Here is a 24,270-nt window from a genome sequence, read left to right on the forward strand (position 1 = left end):
GCTCTCATTTTAGGTGTGTAAATATTTAAAATTGTTAGATCTTCTTGTTGGATTGGTCCCTTGTGATTATATAGTGCCCTTCTTTGTGTCTTGCTACAGGTTTGTTTTAAAGTCTAGTTTGTCTGATAGAAGTTTTCTTTTCGACATCCATTTGCATAATAAATGTTTTTCCATCCCCTCACTTTCAATCTGCAGGTGTCTTTAGATTTAAAATGAGTCTCTTATAGGCAGCATATATGGGTCTTTTTAAAAATCCATTCTGACATGCTATGTCTTTTGATTGGAGTGTTTGGTCAATTTACATTCAAAGTAATTATTGATAGAAATGTATTTATTACCATTTTATTACTTCTTCTTTTGTTTTTGGAGATTTTCTCTAAACTTCCTTGTGTTTATCACATTTGCTCTCTTTTGCACTAAAAAAAAGTCTCCTATAATATTTCTTGTGGGGCTTGTTTAGTGGTCACTAACTTTAATTTTTGTTTGTGTGGGAAGCTCTTTATCTTTTCTTCTTCCTGAACGATAGCCTTGCTGGATAGAGTATTCTTGGCTGCAGATTTTTTTCCATTCTTCACTTTTTTTTAGTTTTTTTATTTAAGTAATCTTTGTACCCCATGTGGGGCTCAAACTCATGACCCCAAGAAGATCAAGAGTCACATGCTCCACCAACTGAGCCAGCCAGGTGCCCTTCCATTCTACACTTTCAATATATCATGCCATTCCCTTCTGGTTTGCCAAGATTCTGTTGAGAAATCTACAAGTAGTGTTATTGGTTTTCCTTTGTAAGTTATGGCTTTCTTTTATATTGCTGCTTTTAAGATTCTTTATCAGTATATTTTCAAATTTAATAACAATGTATCTTGGTGTTGGCCTGCTTTTGTTGATTTGGATGGGATTACTCTGAGCTTCCTGGATCTGGATATCTGTTTCCTTCCCCAGATTAGGGAAGTTTTCAGCTACTTTTTTTTCCTTTTTATTTTATTTTATTTTATTTTATTTTATTTATTTTAGGGAGAGTGAGCCCACAAGTGAGCAGGGGGAGGAGTACAGGGAGAAGGAGAGAGAGAGAATCTGAAGCAGACTCCATGCTCGGCACAGAGCAGGATGTGGGGCTTGGTCTCATGACTGTGAGATCATGATCTGAGCCAAAACCAAGAGTTGGACACTTAACTGACTGAGCCACCGAGGTGCCCCTCATCTAGTCTTTTTTCAAATAAATTTTCTGCCTCCTTTTCTCCTTTCTTCTTCTGGGACTCCTATAATAAGAATGTTATTACATTTGATGGAGTCACTGATTTCCCGAAGTCTATTCTTGTGGTCCATAATTTTTTTATTCTTTTGTTCATCTTCGTACTTTTCCTATACTTTGTCTTCTGTCATTAATTCATTCTTGTGTTTCTTCCAGCCTGCTGTTCATTACATCAAGGATGTTTCCAATCTTTTTTACTTCACTCTTCCTGTTTGATTGATTCTATTTTTTTAACTCTTTTATCTCTGTGCCAAGGGTCTCACTGATTTCTTCTATTCTTTTCTCAAGCCCAGTGAGTATTATTATGATTATTGCTTTAAATTCTCCATCAGGCATTTTATTTATATCTGTTTTGCTTAGATCTCTGGCCATGGCCTTATCTTGTTCTTTCATTTGGGATGAATTCCTCTGTCACTTTGTCTAAGCCTCTGCCTTCTCTGTGTTAGAAAAGCCAGTTATATCTCTTGCTCCCACAAGTAATGGCCTTATGAAGAAGAAGTTATGTAGTGCCCAGTTCTGGCTGCTTCAGGGAGTGTCTCTTGTGTGTGCTGTGTGTTCTCTTCTGTTGTGTTTTAGCTGCTCTATCCCTCAAGCCAGTCATCTGCAGAGGCTCTCCTTGGCTGTTGTGGGCAGTGTTTGGTCCTTGACCTAAATGTGGTGAGTTTTAACTAGGTGTGCTCTGGTCTGCTTTGAAATGAGATGTGACACCACCTGCACCAGAACTGAGGCCCTGCAGAAATCTCTTGTAAGGAGACATAGTGTGGGCTGGGGTTGTGCTGGTCTTCAGGGGGAGGAGTCTGTTGCACTGGGACCGAGGCAAGCTTGACCGAGGGGCAGTTCCATGAGAGTGCAGGGATGGTAGGCCTTGTGTATGCAAGTTAGGCAGCCAGTGTTGGTGCTGTGCTGCTTCCCACAGGTGGCCCTGTGTCAATGCTAAGGTGCAGTGGAGGGAAATGGCACAGGCCAGCTCCTTTGTTCCCAGAGAGGCATCTTCATGAACACTGCCTCTCAGGGATGTGCTCCAAGAAGAGTGAATAATCTCCCCCACTGTGTGCCTCAGGCATTGTTCAGATTGCTGTTTCCATGCTGTCTGCTCCTGGGTTGTTTGCCTGCCTTCTCTCCAGGAGCAGCAGAGTGCCCTCTGGTCTCTGTAACAACCGGGTGGTTGGACTTTATCCCAACCATTGATCTTTAAAACTCCATGTTTTAATCCCTGTTGCTTGGAAGAAGATATGAAATTCAGCCCCTCTCCTTTTACAATCCAATGGCTTTGAGGAAACATTTTCCTTGTGCATTCTCCTGTGTGCTCCTCACTCTCTTGACCTTCTCTGGGACCACAGCTCCCTTCCCTCCAGAGTACCTGCAATCTATTTCTCCCCTAAACCCTGTCTCTGCACTTCTTACCTTCTTCAGTGTAACTTCTTCTCTCATTTTGGTTGTGGAGTTTGTTCTGTCAGTCTTCAGGTATATTTCTGGAGCTTTTGGGATGATTTCATAGTTATCTCGTTGTGTTAGTGGGACAGGCAAGCCTAGGGTACTCCTAATCCCCCACGATCTTCCTCTTTCAGTAATTATTTCCATTAAATTCATTTCATACATGAATTCCACTTATTGTAAGGCCCGATACAATCACCTAGGCAGCTTGATGTTGTGGAAAGAATATTGGGCTTTCTGGATTTCTGGTCCTATCATGTACTAGCTATGTGACTTTCTGCAAATTTTTCAACCTCAATTTTTTTAGAAAAGGTGTTTTGAAACTCTTAATTTATTATAAAATTTGAGCCTCCATTTCTTTTTTTTTCCCTATTCCAAGTATTTATTTATGTTTCAGTTAGTTAACATATGGTGTAAAATTAGTTTCATGTATAGGATTTAGTGATTCATCACATACAACACCCAGTGCTCATCACAAAAAAAAAAAAATGCCCTCCTTAATCTCCAACCCCCTTTTAACTCATCTCCCTGCCCACCTCCCCTCCAGCAACCCTCAGTGTGTTACCTATAGTTAAGAATCTGCTTTATAGTTTGCTTCTCTCATTTTTCCCCATATGTTCATCTGTGTTGTTTCTTAAATTCTACACGAGTGAAACCATATGGTATTTGTCTTTATCTGACTGACTTATTTTCCTTAGCATAATACTCTCTAACTCTATTCACATTATTGCAAATGACAAGATTTCATTCTTTTTGATGGCTGAATAATATTCCACTACATATATTAACTTCATTCACATTATTGCAAATGACAAGATTTCATTTTTTTGATGGTTGAATAATATTCCACTACATATATATATGCCACATCTTCTTATATATTCATCAGTTGATGGACATTTGGGCTTTCTGCATTGTTTGGCTATTGTTGATAATGCTGCTATAAACATTGCAGGGCATGTACCCCTTTGAATCTGTTTTCTTTTATCCTTTAGGTAAATACTAGTAGTGCAACTGCTGGGTCATAAGGTAGTTCAATTTTTAACTTTTTGGGGAACCTCCATACTGTTTTCTATAGTGGCTGTACCAGTTTGCATTCCCAATAACAATATAAGAGGGTTTCCCTTTCTCTGCATCCTCACTAACACCTGTTGTCTCTTGTGTTGTTAATTTTAGCTATTCGGAGAGGTATGAAGTGATATTTCATTGTAGTTTTGATTTATATTTCCCTGATGATGAGGGATGTTGAGCATGTTTTCATGGTATCTATTAGCCATCTGGATGTCTTCTTTGGAAAAAAAAAAGTGTCTATCCATGTCTTCTGCCCATTTTTCAACAGGATTTTTTTGGGGGGTGTGGATATTGACAAGTTCTTTATACTTTTTGTGTACTTTCCCTTTATCAAATATGTCATTTGCAAATATATTCTCCCATTCTAAAGGTTACCTTTAATTCTGTTGATTGTTTCCTTTGCTTTGCAGAAGCTTTTTACATTTTTATCTCAGTTTTTCCCCATTGAGGACGATATTAGCTGTGGGTCTTTTGTATCTAGCCTTTATGATTTTGAGGTATGTTCCCTATATCCCCACTAGGTTGAGGGTATTTTTTTTTTTTTTATCAATAATGGATGTTGTATTCTCTTAAACGTTTTTTCTGCATCCACTGAGAGTATAATATGATTCATATCCTTTCTTTTATTAAAATGGTGCATCATGTTGATTGCTTTGTAAATATTAAACCACACCTGCAACCCAGGAATAAATCCCACTTGATTGTGGTGAATGATTCTTTTTTTTTTTATTTTATTATATTATGTTACTCAACATACAATACATCATTAGTTTTTGATGTGGTGATCCACGATCCATTGTTTTTGTATAAAACCCAGTGCTCCATGCAGTACGTGCCCTCCTTAATACCCATCACTGGGCTAACCAATCCCCCCTCCCCCTCCCCTCTAAAATCCTGTTTGTCTCTCAGGGTCCATAGTCTCTCATGGTTCATCTCTCCCTCCAATTCCTTCCCCCCATTTTTTCCTTCCTTCTCCTAAGGTCCTCCATGCTATTCCTTATGTTCCACAAATAAGTGAAACCATATGATAATTGACTTTCTCTGCTTTACTTATTTCACTTAGCATAAATTCCTCCAGTCCCATCCATGTTGATGTAAAAGTTGGGTATCCATCTTTTCTGATGGCTGAGTAATATTCCATTGTATATATGGACCACATCTTCTTTATCCATTTATATTTTGAAGGGCATCTCGGCTCTTTCCACAGTTTAGATATTGCGGACATTGCTGCTATGAACATTGGGGTGCATATGGCCCTTTTTTTCACTACATCTGGTCTTTGGGGTAAATACCCAGGAGTGCAATTGCTGGGTCATAGGGTAGCTCTATTTTTAAATTTTTGAGGCACCTCCACACTGTTTTCCAAAGTGGCTGTGCCAACTTGCATTCCCACCAACAGTGTAAGAGGGTTCCCCTTTCTCCACAACCTCTCCAACATTTGCTGTTTCTTGCCCTGTCCATTTTTGCCATTCTAACTGGTGTAACGTGGTATCTCAGTGTGGTTTTGATTTGGATTTCCCTGATGGCTAATGATGATGAACATTTTTTCATGTGTCTGTTACCCATTTGTATGTCTTCTTCAGAGAAGTGTCTTTTCATATCTTCTGCCCACTTTTTGACTTGATTATTTGTTTTTTGGGTGTTGAGTTTGAGAAGTTCTTTATAGATCTTGGATACCAGTCCTTTATCTGTAGTGTCATTTGCAAATATCTTCTCCCATTCTGTGGGTTGCTTCTTTGTTTTGTTTACTGTTTCCTTTGCTGTGCAGAAGCTTTTTTCTTGATAAAGTACCAAGAGTTCATTTTTGCTTTTGTTTCACTAGCCTTTGGAGATGTATCTTGAAAGAAGTTGCTGTGGGCGATGTCAAAGAGGTTACTGCCTATGTTCTCCTCTAGGATTTTGATGGATTCCTGTCTCACACTGAGGTCTTTCATCCACTTTGAGTTTATCTTTGTGAATGGTGTTAGAGAATGGCCGAGTTTCATTCTTCTGCATGTGGCTGTCCAATTTTCCCAGCACCATTTATTGAAGAGACTGTCTTTTTTCCATTGCATGTTTTTTCCTGCTTTGTCAAATATTATTTGACCATAGAGTTGAGGGTCCATATCTGGGTTCTCTATTCTGTTCCATTGGTCTATATGTCTGTTTCTCTGCCAGTACCATGTTGTCTTGGTGATTACTGCTTTGTAATATAACTTGAAATCAGGCAACGTGATGCCCCCAGCTTTGTTTTTCTTTTTCAACATTTCCTTGGCGATTCGGGGTCTTTTCTGATTCCATACAAATTTTAGGATTGTTTGTTCCAGCACTTTGAAAAATGTCACTGGAATTTTGATCGGGGTGGCATTGAAAGTATAGATTGCTCTAGGTAGCATACACATTTGAACAATGTTTATTCTTCTGATCCATGAGCATGGATAGTTTTTCCATCTTTTGTGTCTTCAATTTCTTTCATGAGTTTTCTGTAGTTCCTAGAGTACAGATCCTTTACCTCTCTGGTTAGGTTTATTCAGAGGTATCTGATGGTTTTTGGTGCTATTGTAAATGGAATCGTTTCTCTAATTTCTCTTTCTATAGTTGCGTTGTTAGTGTATAAGAAAGCAACTGATTTCTGTGCATTGATTTTGTATCCTGCCACATTACTGAATTGCTGGATGAGTTCTAGTAATTTGGTGGTGGAGTCTTTGGGGTTTTCCACATAAAGTATCCTGTCGTCTGCGAAAAGAGAGAGTTTGACTTCTTCTTTGCCAGTTTGAATACATTTTATTTCTTTTTGTTGTCTGATTGCTGTTGCTAGGACGTCTAGTACTCTGTAGAACAATAGTGGTGAGAGTGGGCACTCTTGATGTGTTCCTGATCTTAAGGGAAAGGCTCTAAGCTTTTCCCCATTGAAGGTGATATTCACTGTGGGTTTTTCATAGATGGATTTTATGAACTTGAGGAATGTTCCCTCTATCCCTATACTCTGGAGAGTTTTCATCAGGAAAGGATGTTGTATTTTGTCAAATGTTTTTTTTCTGCATCAATTGAGAGGACCATATGGTTCTTCTCCGTCCTCTTATTAATGGGTTCTATCACATTGATTGATTTGCGAATGTTGAACAACTCTTGCATCCCGGGGATAAATCCCACTTGGTCGTGGTGGATGATCCCTTTAATGTATTGTTGGATCCTATTAGCTAGGATTTTGTTGAGGATTTTGGAATCCATATTCATCCGGGATATCAGTCTGAATTTCTCTTTTTTGATGAGGTCTTTTCCTGGTTTGGGGATTAAGGTAATGCTGGCCTCATAGAATGAGTTTGGAAGTTTTCCTTCTCTTAGTTTTTGAAACCACTTCAGTAGAATAGGTATTATTTCTTCTTTGAATGTTTGGTAGAATTCCCCAGGGAATCTATCAAGCCCTGGACTCTTGTTTTTTGGGAGGTTTTTGATAACTGCTTCAATCTCGTTACTGGTTATTGGCCTATTCAGGTTGTCAATTTCTTCCTGTTTCAGTCTTGGCAGCTTATAGGTTTCCAGGAAGGCCTCCATTTCATCCAGATTGCTCAGTTTATTGGCATAGAGTTGTTGATAATAATTTCTAGGAATTGTTTCCATTTCCTTGGTGTTAGTCGTGATCTCTCCCCTTTCATTCATAATTTTATTAATTTGGGTCCTTTCTCTTTTCTTTTGGATAACTCTGGCCAGTGGTTCATCGATCTTATTAATTCTTTCAAAGAACCAACTCCTAGTTTTGTTAATCTGATCTTCTGTGTTTCTGGTTTCTAATTCATTGATCTCTGCTCTAATTTTAATTATTTCTCTTCTAATGCGTGGCTTAAGCATCGTTTGTTGTTTTTTCTCTAGTTCTTTAAGGTGTAGAGTTAGTTGGTGAATTTGGGATTTTTCTATTTTTTTGAGTGAGGCATGGATGGCTATGTATTTCCCCTTTAGGTCCGCCTTTGCAGTATCCCATAGGTTTTGGACCGATGTGTTTTCGTTCTCATTGATTTCCATGAATTGTTTAAGTTCTTCTTTGATTTCCTGGTTGACTCAAACATTCTTGAGCAGAGTGGTCTTTAGCTTCCAAGTGTTTGAATTTCTACCAATTTTTTTCTTGTGATTGAGTTGCAGTTTTAAAGCATTGTGATCTGAGAATATGCAGGGAATAATCTCAATCTTTTGGTATCGGTTGAGACCTGATTTGTGACCCAGTATGTGGTCTATTCTGGAGAAAGTTCCATGTGCGCTCGAGAAGAATGAGTATTCTGTTGTTTTAGGGTGGAATGTTCTGTAAATATCTATGAGGTCCATCTGGTCCAGTGTGTCATTCAAAGCTCTTGTTTCTGTGTTGATTTTCTGCTTAGATGATCTGTCCATTGCTGAGAGCGGAGTATTGAGGTCTCCTACAATTAACGTATTGTTGTCAATATGACTTTGTTTTGGTTAACAGTTGGCTTATGTAGATGGCTGCTCCCTTGTTGGGGGCATAGATATTGGGGGTTAGATCTTCTTGTTGGATAGACCCTTTAAGAATGATATAGTGTCGGGGCGCCTGGGTGGCTCAGTTGGTTAAGCGACTGCCTTCGGCTCAGGTCATGATCCTGGGGTCCGGGGATCGAGTCCCACATCAGGCTTCCTTTGCTCTGCGGGGAGCCTGCTTCTCTCTCTGCCTCTGCCTGCCACTCCCCCTGTTTGTGCTCTCTCTCTCTGTCAAATAAAGAAATAAAATCTTAAAAAAAAAAAAAAAAAAAAAGAATGATATAGTGTCCTTCTGTGTCTCTAATTACAGACTTTAGTTTAAAATCTAATTTGTCTGATAAAAGAATTGCTACCCCAGCTTTCTTTTGAGGTCCGCTGGCATGGAGGATGTATCTCCATCCCTTCATTTTCAGTCTGGATGTATCTTTAGGTTCAAAATGAGTCTCTTGTAGACAGCATATGGATGGTCCTGTCTTTTTATCCAATCTGCAACCCTGTGCCATTTTATGGGAGCATTTAGGCCATTCACGTTGAGAGTGATTATTGAAAGATATGAATTAATTGTCATCATGTTGCCTGTGAAGACGTTGTTTTTATAGATTGTCCCTGTAAATTTGTGTTGTATATCACCCTTGGGGTCTTTCTCCTTTTATAGAACCCCCTTTAGTATTTCTTGCAGGGTCTGCTTAGTGGTCACATATTCTTTCAGTTTCTGCCAGTCTTGGAAGCTCTGCATCTCTCCATCCGTTCTAAATGACAGACTTGCCAGATAAAGTATTCTTGGCTGCATGTTTTTCTCTTTTAGCACCCTGAATATGTCTTGCCAGCCCTTTCTGGCTTGCCAGGTCTCTGTGGATAAGTCTGATGTTATTCTGATGTTCCTCCCTTTGTACTTAAGGAATCTCTTCCCCCTAACTGCCCTTAAGACGGTTTCCTTGGTTTTAAAGTTTGCAAGTTTTACTATTACATGCCGGGGTGTTAGTCTGTTTTCCTTGACCTTGGGAGGGGTCCTCTCTGCCTCTAGGATGTGAATGTTTGTTTCATTCCCCAAATTAGGGAAGTTCTCAGCTGCGATTTACTCAAATACATCTTCTAGTCCTCTCTCTCTCTCCACTCCCTCTGGCATTCCAATTATTCTGATATTGGAATGCTTCATGGTGTCACTTATTTCTCTGATTCTATTTTCATGGATTCTGAGTTGTTTTTCCCTGGCCTTCTCTTTTCCTTTTTATCTATTATATTGTCTTCCCGGTGGCTTATTCGTTCTTCTGTCTCACTTTCCCTAGCTGTTAGATTATCTAGATTTGATTGGATCTCATTGATAGCATTTTTAAGTTCTGCCAATTCAGCTTTCTTTTCTGCCCTTAGAGACTCTATGTTGCCATGAATTGATTTCTCCATTCTAGCCATTGTCTTCACAATTGCTAGCCTGAATTCCATCTCCGACATCTTGGTTATATCTGCATCCATTTGTAAATCTGCAGCATAAGTCATGATCTCTGAGTCTTTTCTAATTTGGGGGCTCCTCCTCCTAGTCATTCCTTTGATGGGTGTTTGAGGGAATGTATAGAGTCCAAATTATTGAGCAGAACCCAGGCAAGATGCACCTGTTTTCTTGTGACCTTAGGGTTGCTGGCCTCTTGTTGACCTAGGTTGATGGAGCTAGAGAGTATAATGCTAAGTGTAATAAGTGAATTAATGAAAAATACCACTCAATTTACTCATATGTGGAATTTAAGAAAGAAAACAAATGATCTTCTGAGGGAGGGGCCTGCCGCGCTGTTACTCAGGCAACCCTGTTTGGGCGGAGTTGCCCTGCCCCCCTGTGGCGGGGGATGTGTTCAGCGGGGATCAGTTTTGGGGCCTTTTGTTCTCTGACCACTTTCCCTGGTGGCTTTCCACATCTCTTCTGCAAGTCAGAGCAGAAGAGAATGTTTCCAACCCTCTGCCTCAGAGCAGAGAGACCACAGTCTGTTCTTCAGTGAGCTCTCCAGGCCACACCATCTCCATTTCTGTCTGTGCTGTTATAAACTGCAGCGTCCTGGGTTGTGCGCCCCTCTGCAGCACCCCCAGTCCTGCCTCCATATCAGAGCACGTCTCTGCCCTTTGTGCTTCTAAAACCGCCAGTGGCTGCAGTTAGCACATGTGACCCTGCTGCTCCAGGTTTCCAAGCCGGGGGCTGCCCTAAAGTCCTTTTCCCGCCACTGCCGGTCCACGAGTCTGTGCCCCCTCCCCAGTTGGTGAGGCTGTCGCTCACCAGCTGTGTAGGATGCCCACGGACAAGCTCCCTCCCGCTGCCATTTATCCTCCGATATCTGCCCACGGAATCACGGCTCTCCGCTTCATACCTCAAAACCAACCACCTGCGATATTCTGTTTGTAGAGATCCAGATCTTCTTACATCTCAGGCTGGTTTTGTCGGTGCTCAGAGTGATCTGATAGATATCCAGCTCAATTCCGGGGACCAGTTGAAATAGGGTCCCCTACTCCTCTGCCATCTTTCCTTCTCCTGTGGTAAATGATTCTTTTAATATATTGTTGGATTCAACTTGCCAGTATTTTGTTGAGAATTTTTGCATACATGTTCATTAGGGATAATGGCCCATAATTCTTTTTTTGAGTGGGGTCTTTGGTTTTGGAATCAGGGTAATGGTGGCCTGATAGAATGAGTTAGGAAGTTTTCCTTCCATTTCTATTTTTTGGAACAGTTTGAGAAGAAAAGGTATTAACTTTTCTTTAAATGTTTGGTAAATTTGCCTGTGAAGCCATCCCTGGACTTTGGTTTGTTGGGACTTTGTTGATTACTGATTCAATTTCTTTACTGGTTATTGGTCTGTTCAATTTTCTATTTCTACTTGTTTCAGTTTGGTAGTTTATATGTTTCTAGGAGTTTATCCATTTCTTCCAGATTGCCCAAATTATTGGCACATAATTTTTCATAATATTCTGTTGTAATTGTATTTCTGTGGTGTTGGTTGTGATCTCTCCTCTTTCATTTGTGATTTTATTTAGTGGGTTCTTTCTCTTATTTTCTGATAAGTCTGGCTAGGGGTTTATCAATTTTATTAAACTTTTTCAAAGAAACAGTTCCTTGTTCCCTTAGTGTTCATTTGATTCCCTCTCCCTTCACATTCTTATGAAATTTTATTGTCCACAAAGTACACTCACATTTATTATCTCAAGTTATTCACACAAAACTATATGACATATGGATTTTTCCCCCATATTAGAGATGAGAAAACTGAAGTTCAGATAGATGAATGGCTATAGGAGATACGATACATATACAATGGAATATTATTCAGCCATAAAAAAGAATGAAATCTTGCCATCTTCAACAATATGGATGGAGCTAGAGAGTATAATGCTAAGTGAAATAAGTGAGTTAAGGAAAAATACCACTCAATTTACTCATATGTGGAATTTAAGAAAGGAAACAAATGATCAAATTTAAAAGAGAGAGAGAAAGAGAGACAAACCAAGACACAGACTGTTAACTATAGAGAACAAACTGATGGTTGCCAGAAGAGAGGTGGGTGGTGGGGATGGATGAAATAGGTGATGTGTACGCTTATCATCATGAGCACTGAGTAATGTGCAGAATTGTTGAATCACTATATTGTACACCTGAAACTAATATAATATTGTATGTTAGCTATACTAGAATTAAAATTTAAATTTAAAAAATTTTAAAAAATTTTAAAAATTAAAAAAAATCTTAATAAGGAGGGCATGTGTTGTGAAGAGCACTGGGTATTATATGCAACTAATGAATCATTGAACACTACATCAAAAACTAATGATATATATTTGTTGGCTAATAGAACATAATAAAAAAACAATAAATAAAAGAAAACTGAGTACCAGAGAGGCAGAACTAAAATTCAAATTCAGGTTCTTTGACTACAAATCAAAAGATCTTGCCACTATACCACAGTTGCCAATAATTTTTATTAGTCAGTTATAAAAAATATTAAAGATGTAATTAAAAGTTTAAACACCATGTGGAAGAACTTCTAAAGACTGTAATTTAATAAAATTAAATCAGTATTTCCACTTTTCTTTGAAACTATGACCTCAGCCTAGCAACTTCATATTAGACATGTCACCAGAGGCAAGGGAAACAAAAGCAAAAATGAACTATTGGGACTTCATGAAAACAAAAAGCTTCTACAATGTGAAGGAAACCTAAACATTTGTAAATTATGAAAATAAAAGAGGCTTAAATTCCTTAGACTGATCAAATGTCCAAAGGTATGTGACATGAGTCTACAATCAGTTGAAATAAACTTTAAACTGCTGCTTTAGCTAAATAAATAAAGCAGATTTCATAATAGAAGGCTACATTTCTACAATTACCTGCTCTAGGTACATATACCTGCTCTAGAAAATTTGGTTTCCATTTACATACTATCTAAAGAAACACAGAAGAAGCAAAAAGGAAAAATGTCAGAACCACAGCCATTTCATTGCTGAGAATAGTTGCTTCTTTCTCTAGCATTGCCTTTTCCTTAGGTGCATATATTGGGGTTACTGAAGAATTTTCTGAATATGCTATGTCAGAAACTTTCCTCAGAAAATTAAAATTAAGTAGAGGTTTAATTCTTCATAAGAAAACCATGAAATTATATAGTTATAGCTTTCTTTTAGGTATTAGTCTTCTTTACATACAGTGTTAGAAGTCAGAGAGACCTGTGTCTAAAACACAACCCTGAACTTAATAGCTGCATGGCCTTGGATAAGTCGAGTAATCTATTCAAGACTGTTTTCTATGTGTAAAATGAAGATAATACCACATACATCATAGGATTATTATGAGGATTAAATGGGATAACACATATTTTGATATTTGGTTAGTAAATCTCAATAAATGATAGTTCATTTTCTCTTACTCCCTCCTAGGCTTATTTCCTGTTAAAAAATCTAAAAAGCTAAGAATAAAATCTTCTTCAGATTTTCACTACCACTTTGATAGCTCAACTTTTCTGAAAGTAAGCTTAATTTTCTTATAAAAGTAGTCACAGCTTGTCATATTATACAGATCATGACAATCTTCTTACAATAGTCTACTTTAACACACAAAGCCCTCAACAACAATAACCACCAAAGTACCTACCTCTTAACATTTCCAATGTCTGGTACATATCCTCGACCAGCTTAATTTTTCTTTGGAGGTCTATAGTCCACATCTGTATTTCTTACTTGTGTGGCTTATTCATCATATCATGGCTTTTATCCTCTGTTGCCGAGTCAGAATTGTAAAAAAATAATCCAAAGCCGTGGAATAAGATTCCTACAGAGTTACATAAGCAGAAGGCAAACCTATGGTGAGAATTCAATAAATCATTCTCTGAAACACATTTTACCCATTTAAAGTTCTGTACTACAGTCAGGACAGCAAAAGATTTGGATCTCAAAGGTTGATAGTTCTTCTCAATGATTGTGCTAATCTGAGGTGTTTTATACATATTGACTCAGAATCTTCGAAAAGCCTAAGAGAACTTATCTTGTAACTATGGATAATACTCAATCTAAAAGAACCATAGCCAAATTATGTACAGACACACACACACACACACACACACACACACACACACGCTTAAAAAAGAAAAACATATATGAACAGTGAATTTAAGGAGAACTACTTTATCTAGACTTTTCATTAAGTAGCAGAATGTTTCCAGGTAGATCCTATGTACAGTTTGCAGATTAAGTATTACTATTCCCTCTTGCTGATTTATGCAAAGTGAAGTAAGATCATAAATGTTAAAGGACCACAATTTAGAATAAACATTAATTTCCTAAAGACTTGGAATGTATATTTCCACCTTAGAGAGACTTTTCTATTTTTTAGTTCACTTGCAGTCATATTAACTAAAAAGTCACACATACAATTTACAAAGTTGACAGAACCAAGAAAAACACTTGGATAAAACTAGCCTTGAATCTTCTTACTTATTCCCTTCTACCTCACTTCAAAATAAATGAATGAATCATCTTTCTGAAAAATTTAAGATGTTAAATTATTACACTATTAATCAATTATCATTTTATAACTTTAAGTTGCTTAAAACATGTTTCTCAACTAGAAGTTAGAGCATTAAACCATGGTCTGGGAGCAAAGTATGGCCTAACAAAGGATTGTGGAGGTCCTTATCATTATTTCCACTTACTAGCTTTATGTATTTTTTCATTCCCTGAATATTACTTTTAGTAGTGTGGTAGCCACACTTTCCAAACTTTAAATCTGACCATAATATCTCATAAATAAGGTTTTTGTGTTGCTTCTTGGTGCCAGATGCAAACCAAAAGATGTAAATTGGACTTTGAAAAAACTGGAACTTATGGAACGCTCTGATGGCTTGGAAAGATAATGCGAGATAATTCTTGAAATTAAAAATGTCTTGGAAAATTAGGTTACTATATGAATAGGACATCTGAGTGAATGATACTGGATAGGTGAAAAAAATCTGCTAAAATTCACAACAGGAGGAACTCTTCCCCTCATTTGCATCCCACAACTTGCCTGACTGCTGGCACACCCTGCAGTTGCCCCACAGAAATGCCTTGATTACCTGTAGTTCTTCCTGAAATTAGGCCAGTGTCTAGAGCACTGGCTCCTCATCTCATTCAGGCTTATTCCAAAGAAGTAAAATTTGGTGTAGATGCCTGAGCTTTAATGCGTCAATGTGTAGACCTTTTAGTTGATGCTGTAGCTGTTACTGTGGGGCCAAAGGGAAGAACAGTGATTATTGAACAGAGTTGGAAAAGACCCAAAGTAACAAAAGATGGTGTAACTGTTGCAAAGTCTATTGGCTTAAAATATAAATATATAAAAATATTGGCACTAAACTTGTTCAAGATATCAGTAACACAAATGAAGAGGCTGGGGGTGGCACCCTTACTGCTATTTTCCTGGCACACCCTATTGCCAAGGAAGGCTTAGAAAAGATTAGCAACAGTGCTAATCCTGTGGAAATCAGGAGAGGTGTGATGTTAGCTGTTGATGCTGTAATTGCTGAACTTAAGAAGCAGTCTAAACCTGTGACAACCCCTGTAGAAATTGCTCAGATTTCTACGATTTCTGCAAATGGAGACAAAGAAATGTGCAACATCATTTCTGATTTAATGAAAAAAAACTAGAAGAAAGGGAGTCTTCACAGTAAAGAATGGAAAAACACTAAAGGATGAATTAGAAATTATTCAAAGCATGTAGTTTGAGTGTGAATATATTTCTCCATATTTTATTAATACATCAAAAGGTCAGAAATGTGAATTCCATTATTTTATATTCTATTGAGGTGAAAAGAAAGTTTTCAGAGTCCAATCCACTGTACCTGTTCCTGAAATTGCCAATGCTCCCTATTAGCCCTTGGTCATAATTGCTAGATGTTGATGTAGAAGCTCTGAATAAACTCATTTTGAATAGGCTAAAAATTGATCTTTTGGTTGTAGCAGTCAAAGCTCTAGGTTTTGGTGACAATAAAAAGAACCAGATTAAAGAGATGGCTGTTGTGACTGGTGGTGCAGTGTTTGGAGAAGAGGGATTGACACTAAATCTTGAAGAAATTCAGCCTCATGACTGAGCAAAAGTTGGAGAGGTCATTGTGACCAAAGATGATGCCATGCTCTTGAAAGGAAATGGTGACAAGGCTCAAATTGAAAAATGTTTTCAAGAAATCATCAAGAAGTTAGATATCACAACTAGTGAACATGAAAAGGGAAAACTGATTGAACGTCTGGCCAAACTTTCAGATAGAGTAGCTGTGCTGAAAGTTGGTGGGACAAATGATGTTGAAGCGAATGAAAAGAATGACAGAGTTACAGATGCCCTCAATGCTACATGTGCTGCTGTTGGAGGCATTGTTCTGGGAAGGGGTTATGTCATGGTTTGGAGCATTCCAGCTTTGGATTCAATAATTCCAGGTCCTGGGGTGCCTGGGTAGCTCATTTGGTTAAGCGGCTGCCTTTGGCTCAGGTCATGATCTCAGGGTCCTGGGATCGAGCCCCATGTTGCATCAGACTTCATGCTCAGTGGGGACTCTGCTTCTCCCTCTCCTTTTGTCCCTCCCCCTGCTTGTGTGCTCTCTCTCTCTCTCAAATAAATAAATAAAATCTTTTAAAAATACATTATATGTTAAAAAAAGAGAGAGAGAAGATAGTAGGAAGGGAAAAATGAAGGGAGGGAAATCAGAGGTGGAGATGAACCATGAGAGACTATGGACTCTGAGAAACAAACTGAGGGTTCTAGAGGGGAGATGGGTGGGGGGATGGGTTAGCCTGGTGATGAGTATTAAAGAGGGCACGTATTGAATGGAGCACTGGGTGTTATACACAAACAATAAATCATGGAACACTACATCAAAAACTAATGATGTAATGTATGGTGATTAACATAACATAATAAAATTAAATTAAAAAAATAATTCCAGCTCCTGAAGATCAAAAAATTGATATAGAAATTATTAAAAGAACACTCAGAATTCCTGCAATGACCATTGCTAAGAATGCAGGTATTGAAGGATCACTAATAATTGAGAAAATTATGCAAAGTTCCTCAGAAATGGGTATGATGCTATGCTCAGAGATTTTGTGAATATCGTGGAAAAAGGAATAATTGACTCAACTAAGGTTGTAAGAACTGTTTTATTGGATGTTGCTAGAGTGGCCTCTCTGTTAAGTACAGGAGAAGATCTAGTCACTGAAATTCCTAAAGACCCTAGAATGGGTGGAATGGGATGTGGTATGGGAGGTGGCATGTCCTAATTCTTAAAATAGTACTTTATTAATAAACTGTGAGAGGAAGTTCAATGCAGTAATCCTTACCAATAACTTAGAGAAATCAGCTGAAGGAAATGACTGAAGAAAAGCCTGGCTGATGTTTAAGAAAATAACTATAACCAACAGTCACTGGTTTCAGTTAACAACATATAATGGTTTACTGCTGTCATTGTCAATGCCTACAGAAAGTGTATTTTGTATTTTTGAATAAAAACACATTTGTACATTCCTGATAACTAAGTGCAAGGGTCATGTAACAAATGTGTTGCTTTCAACTTAAATCACTGAGGCATTTTTACAACTATTCTGTTAAATTCAGGATTTTAGTGATTGCCATTACCAGATAAAAAAATGAGAAGCAGCCTTTCCGTGGAGAGTAAGAATAATTGTGTCTGAAGTAGAAAAATAATCTAATTATATGACACTCTCTGTTAATAAAAATTTGTTTAAAGTTTTTTTAAATTTTTATTTAAATTTAATTTAATTAACATATACTGTATTATTAGCTTCAGAGTTAAAATTTAGCGATTTATTAGTTGTGTACAACACCCCATGCTCATTAATTCAAGTGCTCTCCTTAATGCCCATCACCCAGTTACCCCATTCCCCCAACCACCTCCCCTTCAGCAACCCTCAGTTTGTTTCCAGTAGTTAAGAGTCCCTTAATGGTTTGTCTCCCTCTCTGTTTTCATCTTATTTTATTTTTCCTTCCCTACCCCTAAGTTCATCTCTTTTGTTTCTTAAATTCCACATATGAATGAAATCATATTACTATATGATTTTGTCTTTGTCTGAGTGTGTATTTGTCTTTCTCTGAGTGACTTATACGCTTAGCATAATATCCTCTAGTTCCATCCATGCCATTGCAAATGGCAAGATTTCATTCTTTTTGATGGATAAGTAATATTCCACTGTATCTATACACCACATCTTCTTTATCCATTCATCTGTCAATGGACATATGGGCACTTTCCATTTATTAGTCACTGTGAAAATTAATGCTATAAACATTAAGGTGCAGGTGCCCCTTCAAATCACTATGTTTGTATCCTTTGGATATAGACCTAGTAGTGCAAATGCTGGGTCTTAGGGCAGCTTTATCTTCAACTTTTTAAAAATATTTATTTATTTATTTATTTATTTATTTATTTATTTACTTATTTCTTTATAATAACATATGTTGTATTACTTCTTTTCAGAGGAAGAATTTAGTGATTCATCAGTAGCATACAATACCCAGTGCTCATTACTTCAAGAGCCCTCCTTAATGCCCATCACCCAGTTACCCCATCCCCCCAACCACCTCCCATCCAGCAACCCTCAGTTTGTTTCCTAAAGTTAAAGGTCTCTTATGGCTTGTCACCCTCTCTGTATTCCTCTTACTTTATTTTTCCTTCCTGTCCCCTATGTTCATCTGATTTGTTTCTTAAATTCCACATATGAGTGAAATCATGTGGTATTTGTCTTTACCTAACTGGCTTATTTCACTTAGCATAATACCCTCTAGTTCCATCCATATCATTGCAAAATGCCAAGGCTTCATTCCTTCTGATAGCTGAGTAATATTCCATTGTATATATATATATATATATATATATATATATATATATATATACCACTTCTTATTTATCCATTCTTCTGTCAATGAACATCTGGGCTCTTTCCATATTTTGACAATTGTGGACATTACTTCTATAAACATTGGATTGAATGTGCCCCCTTTGAATCACTATTTTAGTATCCTTAGGATAAATAACTAGTAGTGCAATTGCTGGGTAGTAGGGTAAAGCTATCTTTAAATTATTTATTTATTTTTATTATTTATTTATTTATTTATTTATTTATTTTTATTAACACATACTGTATTATTAGATTCAGGGGTAGAATTCAGTGATTCATCAGTTGCATATAACACCCAGTGCTCATTACATCAAGTGCCTTCTTAATGCCCTTCACCCAATTATCCCAAAACCTACCCACTTCCCCTCCAGCAACCCTGAGTTTTCTATAGTTAAGAGTCTCTTATGGTTTCCCTCCTTCTCTGTTTTTATCTTACTTTTTATTTCCTTTCCTTCCCCTATGTTCATCTCTTTTGTTTCTTGAGTTCCACATATGAGAGAAATCATATGGTATTGGTCTTTCTCTGACTGACTTATTTTGCTTAGCATAATACCCTCTAGTCACATCCATGTTATTGCATAAGGCAAGATGCATTCTTTTTGATGGCTGAATATTATTCCATTGTGAATATATATACCATATCTTCTTTATCCATTCATCTGTTGGTAGACATCTGGGCTCTTTCTGTATTTTGGCAATTGGGGACATTGCTGCTATAAACATTGGGGTGCACGTGCCCCTTCGAATCACTATTATTGTATCCTTTGGATAAATACTTAGTAGTGCAGTTGCTGGGTCAAAGGGTAGCTCTATCTTTAACTTTTTGAGGAAACTTCATACTCTTTTCCAGAGTGGTTGCACCAGTTTGTATTCCCACCAACAGTGTAAGAGGGTTCCCCTTTCTTTGCATCTTCACCAACAGCTATTGTTTCCTGACTTGTTAATTTTAGCCATTCTGACTGGTGTGAGGTGGTATTTCACTGTGGTTTTGATTTGTATTTCCCTGACACCAAGTGATGTTGAGCAGTTTTTCATGTATCTGTTGGCCATTTGTACGTCTTCTTTGGAGAAATCTCTCCATTTCTTCTGCCCATTTCTTGACTGGATTTTTTTGGTTTTGGGTGTTACATTTGATAAGTTCTTAATAGATTTTAGATACTAACCCTTTATCTGATAAGACATTGGCAAATATTTTCTCCCATTTCATAGGTTCCCTTTTAGTTTTGTTGACTGTTTCCTTTGCTATGCAGAAGCATTTTATCTTCATGAAGTCCCAATAGTTCATCTTTGCTTTTGTTTCCCTTGCCTTTGGAGACAGGTTTAGCAAGAAGTTGTTGCAGCCAAATTGAAAGATATTGCTGCCTGTGTTCTCCTCTAGGATTTTGATGGATTCCTGTCTCACATTTAGGTCTTTCATCCATTTTGAGTTTATTTTGGTGTACAGTGTACAGTGGTCCAGTTTCATTCTTCTGCATCTCACTATCCAACTTTCCCAACACCATTTATTGTAGAGACTGTCTTTTTTTCCATTTGATATTCTTTCCTGCTTTGTAGAAAATTAGTTGACCACAGAGTTGAGAGTCCATTTCTGGGTTCTCTATTCTTTTCCATTGATCTATGTGTCTGTTTTTGTGCCAGTACCATGCTGTCTTGATGATTACAGCTTTGTAATATAGCTTGAAGTCCGGAATTGTGATGTCTCCAGCTGGTTTTCTTTCTCATCATTCCTTTCGTTACTTGAGGTCTTTTCTGATTCCATGCAAATTTTAGGATCATTTGTTCCACCTCTATGAAAAATGCTGATGGCATTTTGATAGGGGTTGTATTGAATGTGTAGATTGCTTGGGTAGCATAGACATTTTAACAATATTTGTTCTTCCAATCCACAAGAATGGAATGTTTTTCCATTTCTTTGTGTCTTCCTCAATTTCATTCATAAGTGTTCTATACTTTTCAGAGTACAGATCCTTTACCTCTTTGGTTAGGATTATTTCTAGGTATCTTATGGTTTTTGGTGCAGTTGTAAATGGGATCAATTCCTTGATTTATCTTTCTTCTGTCTCATTATTAGTGTATAGAAATGCAACCGACCTCTGTGCATTGATTTTATATCCTGCCACGTTGCTGAATCCTGTATGAGTTCTAGCAATTTTGGGGTGGATTCTTTTGTGTTTTCTACAGGGTATCATGTCATCTGCGAAGTTCAACTTCTTCATTGCTGATTTGGATGCCTGTTATTTCTTTTTGTTGTCTGATTGCTGAAGCTGACTTCCAGTAATATGTTGAACAGCAGTGGTGAGAGTGGACATCCCTGTCATTTTCTTGACCATGGGGGAAAGCTCTCAGTTTTTTGCCATTGAGGATGATATTTAATGCGGGTTTTCATATGTGGCTTTTATGGTGTTGAAGTATGTTCCCTCTATCCTTACACAGTGGAGAGTTTTTTCAAGAAATGATGCTGCATTTTGTCAAATGCATTTTCCGCATCTATTGTGAGGTTCATAAGTTCTTGTCCTTTTTTTTTTTATTAATGTATCACACTGATTGATTTGTGGATGTTGAATCACCCTTGAAGCTGAGGAATAAATCCCACTTGTTCGTGGTGAATAATCCTTTTAATGTACTATTGGATCCTACTAGCTAGTATCTTGGCGAGAAATTTGGCATCCATGTTCATAAGGGATTTTGGTCTGTAATTCTCCTTTTTAATGGGTTCTTTGTCTGGTTTTGGGATCAAAGTAATGCTGGTCTCATAGAATGAGTTTGAAAGTTTTCCTTCCATTTCTATTTTTTGAAACAGTTTCAGAAAAATATGTATTAATTCCTCTTTAATATTTGGTAGAATTCCCTTGGGAAGGCATGTGGCCATGGACTCTTGTTTGTCGGGAGATTTTTGATTACTGATTCAATTTCCTTGCTGATGATGGGTCTGTTCAGGTTTTCTATTTCTTCCTGTTTCAGCTTTGGTAGTTTATGTTTCTAGGAATACATCCATTTCTTCCAGATTGCCTAATTTGTTGGCATATAATTGCTCATAATATTCTATTAGAATTGGTTATAATTCTTCAGTGTTGGTTGTAATGTCTCCTTTTTCTCTCATGATTTTATTTATTTGAGTCCTTTCTCTCCCTCTGTCTCTCTCTCTCTCTTTTTTTTTTTTTTTTTTTTTTTTTGATGTCTGGTTAGGGGTTTATTGATCTTATTAATTCTCTTGAAGAAGCAGCTCCTACTTTCCTTGATCTGTTCTACTATTTTTCTGATTTCTATATCATTGATTTATGCTCTAATCATTAGTATTTAGTCTGGAATTAGTCTCTATTTGCTGTTCTTTTTCCAGCTCCTTTAAGTGTAAGGTTAGGTTGTGTATTTGAGAATTTTCTTGTTTCTTGAGAAAAGCCTCTATTGCTATACTCTTCCCTCTTAGGACTACCTTTTGCTGCATTCCAAAGGTTCTGAAATGTAATGTTTTCATTTTCATTTCCTTCCATGTATTTTTTAAATTATTATTTAATTTCCTTGTTGTCCCATTCATTCTTTAGTAGGATGCTCTTTAACCTCCATGTATTTTTGTTCCTCCCAATTTTTTTCTTGTACTTGACTTCAAGTTTCAAAGCATTGTGTTCTCAAAATAAGCATGGAATAATCTCAGTCTTTTTGTATCAGTTGAGAACTGATTGGTGACCCAGTATGTGATGTATTCTGGAGAATGTTCCATGTGCACTTGAGAAGAATGTGTATTCTGCTGTTTTAAGATGAAATGCTCTGAATATATCTGTTAAATCCATCTGGTCCAGTGTGTCATTCAAAGCCCTTGTGTCCTTGTTGATCTGCTTAGATGATCTGTCCATTGATGTGAGTGGCGTTCTAAAGTCCCCTACTATTAATGTATTATTGTCAATGTGTTTCTTTAATTTTGTTATTAACTCGGTTATATAATTGGCTGCTCCAAAGTTAGGGGCATAAATATTTACAATTTTTAGATCTTCTTGTTGGACAGACCCTTTATTATGATATAGTGTCCTTCTTCATTTCTTATCACAGTCTTTGGTTCAAAATCTAGTTTGTCTGATATATGGATTGCTACTCCAGCTTTCTTTTGATGTCCATAAGCATAATGAATTGTTCATCACCCCCTCACTTTCAGTCTGGAGGCATCTATGAGTCTAAATGAGTCTCTTGTAGACAGCTTATTGATGGGTCATGGGTTTTTTTGTTTTTTTGTTTGTTTGTTTTATCTAACCTGAAACCCTATGTCTTTTGACTGGAGCATTTAGTCCATTTACATTCAGGGTAATTATATAAAGATATGAATTTAGTGTCATTGTATTACCCATAAAGTCCCTTTTTCTGTAGATTTTCTCTGCTCCTTTCTGGTCTATGTTACTTTTGGGCCTTCTCTTTGCTTACAGGATCCCCCTTTAATATTTCTTGCAGGGCTGGTTTAGTGTTCAGGAACTCCTTTATTTTCTGTTTCTCTTGGAAACTCTTTTATCTCTCCTTCTATTCTGAATGACAGCCTTGCTGGAAAAAATACTCTTGACAGCATATTTTTCCCATTTAACACACTGAATATATCATGCCAGTTTTTTCTGGCCTGCCAGGTCTCTGTGGACAGGTCTGCTGCTAGCCTTATGTGTCTACCCTTGTAGGGTAAGGATCTCTTGTCCTGAGCTGCTTTCAGGATTTTTTCTTTATCTCTGAAGTTTGCAAGCTTCACTATTATATGTCATGGTGCTGATCTAATTTTATTGATTTTGATGCAGGTTCTTTGTGCCTCCTGGACTTGAATGCCTGTTTCCTTCTCCAGATTGGGGAAGTTCTCAGCTATAATTTGTTGAAATAAACCTTTGCCTCTCTCTCTCTCTCTCTCTGTCTTCATCTTTTGGGACCCCTATTATCTGGATATTATTTTGCTTTATGGTATCACTGATTTCTCAAAGTCTCCCTTCATGATCCAGTAGTTGTTTTTCTGTCTTTTTCTCAGCTTCTTTAATTTCTATCACTTTTTTCTTGTATATCACTAACTCTCTCTTCTGCCTCATTTATCCTCTTAGAGCCTCCATTTGGGACTGAATCTCAGTAATAGTATTTTTAATTTCGACTTGATTAGATTTTAGTTCTTTTATTTTTCTAGTAAGGTATTCTCTAGTGTCTTCTATGATTTTTTCAAGCCCAGCTAGTATCTTTATAATTGTTGTTTTGAATTTTTGTTCTGACATCTTACTTATATCCATACTTATTAAATCCCTGGCAGTGAGTACTACCTCCTGTTCTTTCTTTTGAGGTGTGTTTTTCTGTCTCATCATTATATCCAGAAAAGGATGGAAGAAAGAGAGAGAAAAGACAAATATAACAACCACAACACCAAAAAAAACAAAACAAACCAGAAGAAAACAAAAACAAAACAAAATAAGAAAAAAAATCAAAGAAAACATGAAACAGAACAAAACACTAAACTAGATCCTGGGTGTGTTTTGGTCTGTTTGTTAAAAGAAACTAGATTCCCAAAATAGGGAAGAAAGAAAAAATATATATATATACAAAAATAAAATAAAATGAAAAGAAACCAAAATAAAAAATGTATATATATTATATATAACATATATATATAAATAAAAATTAAGAAAGAATTGAAAAAAATAAGAAAATAT

At 37.1% G+C, this 24,270-nt stretch overlaps 1 protein-coding gene and 1 pseudogene across 3 annotated transcripts in view; one reads left to right on the plus strand and one right to left on the minus strand.

The window, feature by feature from the left end:
- Positions 1–24,270, minus strand: part of ZC3H12B (zinc finger CCCH-type containing 12B) — a 549,765-nt gene that overhangs the window by 208,494 nt on the left and 317,001 nt on the right. For 2 of the 3 annotated variants that reach the window (XM_032393862.1, XM_032393860.1), the window contains exons 1-2: positions 14,794–14,878; positions 13,335–13,511 (exon numbers count right to left, since the gene is read on the minus strand). The gene's annotated coding sequence lies outside the window, so the exon portion shown is untranslated. Of the gene's footprint in view, positions 1–13,334; positions 13,512–14,793; positions 14,879–24,270 lie in introns of those variants that run through there. The other variant, XM_032393861.1, reaches the window with a different exon arrangement.
- On the plus strand, positions 14,697–17,138 carry LOC116625369 (annotated as a pseudogene).

The sequence above is a fragment of the Phoca vitulina genome, unplaced genomic scaffold (genome assembly GCF_004348235.1).
Source record: "Phoca vitulina isolate PV1807 unplaced genomic scaffold, GSC_HSeal_1.0 scaffold77, whole genome shotgun sequence".
Taxonomy (NCBI): domain Eukaryota; kingdom Metazoa; phylum Chordata; class Mammalia; order Carnivora; family Phocidae; genus Phoca; species Phoca vitulina.